Below are 1,477 nucleotides of genomic sequence, written 5' to 3'. Positions count from 1 at the left end.
TGATTCCTTATTAACGTTTGCTATTCAATAATAGCAGCATCAGTAGCATCGTGTGTCTTTTCTGAAGCTTCCATAAACTTCATCAACATGGTCTCTAGATCGGGTTTCTTCTCAGCTGGTGGCAGCTCCTTTTGATAGAAGCCTCGACCTGTCTGCCTATACTTCTCTTCTTTCTGCTTTTTATACTCTTCATATGGCAGCCACTCCTTCTTTAGCTTCCTCCATTCTTCATCAAACTTATCCCCACTCGAGTAGCACACTTGAGCTTTTCTGTTCCCAAACTCATCTAAATGGCAGTCCTTGGTCAAGTGCGGACCACTATACCTCTTGCAACCCAATCTCATGGCATGAATTGACTGGTCCATTAGTGTTATCCTTCGATCCAAATTATTCAGCATAGCCATCACAGCTGTTATTTCTTCAGTTTGGGCCCCTCCACCGCCTTTGATCCCATCTTTCCTAGGGTTGTGGTATTCGCGAGAGTGTTTCGCGAATTCTTCAATCAGCTCCTTGACCTCCCTTGGATTTTTCTTTGTCAAAGGTCCTTGAGAGTCAAGGAGTTGTCTCGTCATAACGTTGACCCCATCATAGAAAATCGGCATCTCTTGTTGCACATTTAGATCATGCTGAGGGCAATTTCCGAGCAAGCCCTTGTTCCGCTCCCATGCTTCGTATAATGACTCCCCCGGTTGTTGCTCAAAGTTGGCTATTGCGTTCTTGAGCTTAGCTATCTTGGATGGCGAGCAAAACTGGTCCAGGAGTTGGTCACGCATTTGAGCCCAAGTGGTAATTGTACCCGATGGAAGTGATTTTAACCACTCCTTAGCAGCTCCCTTGAAAGTAATGGGAAGCATCCTAAGCAAGACGGTGTTTCTGTTGACATTTGGGAAATTGAAGTAATCCGCAATGTCATTGACTTCATCTAGATGCTTAAAAACATCCTCATGATCTTTCCTAAAAAATGGGATATCCTCCAGTGCAGTCTAGATGTGCCCCTTCAGCTCGAATGTGGCAGTGGCAGGTATTGTGGGTTGGACTAAACCGGGACCCACATCTTCTCGGATCCGCTTCTTGTAAGCTCCCATGGACATCTCTTCAATTGCTGCCATCTCGTTCCTTGGCTCATTCTCGGGTTCGCTCGTACGTTCTACAAATTCGGGCTCGGTATCGTATTCGGATTCAGTTTGGAAGGGTATTTGATCCAAGTGTTCAAAATTGCTCTTGTGCCTTGAGGATGAACTTGACTCTCCTGTCTTCTTTCCCGAATTTCTTGAAAATGCTGACTTTAATTCTTGTAGTGGTGTCTTCTTATCAGTCTTCTTGTGACGTGCAACTTCTGGATCTTGAATTGGTGGCACCAAAGGTGTGGTAGATCCTCTGGACATGAACTCCTGCAACTTGCTAAGCTAAAAACGTAAAACTGAACTAAAATAAGAAAATACTAAAAACTGAAAATCGCAGCTTTCACGTCGTGATT

The 1,477-nt window shown here is 44.3% G+C and overlaps 1 non-coding gene across 1 annotated transcript; it reads left to right on the top strand.

The window, feature by feature from the left end:
* The first annotated feature begins 618 nt into the window (after positions 1-618).
* Positions 619-725, top strand: LOC111900926 (small nucleolar RNA R71). Its single transcript, XR_002853350.1, has one exon. It is a non-coding gene; the product is annotated as a small nucleolar RNA R71 (small nucleolar RNA).
* The last annotated feature ends 752 nt before the right edge of the window (positions 726-1,477 follow it).

The sequence above is a fragment of the Lactuca sativa genome, chromosome 4 (genome assembly GCF_002870075.4).
Source record: "Lactuca sativa cultivar Salinas chromosome 4, Lsat_Salinas_v11, whole genome shotgun sequence".
Taxonomy (NCBI): Eukaryota; Viridiplantae; Streptophyta; class Magnoliopsida; order Asterales; family Asteraceae; genus Lactuca; species Lactuca sativa.
Note: the sequence above shows the minus strand (reverse complement) of the source record. Positions and strands in the feature narration are given on the sequence as shown.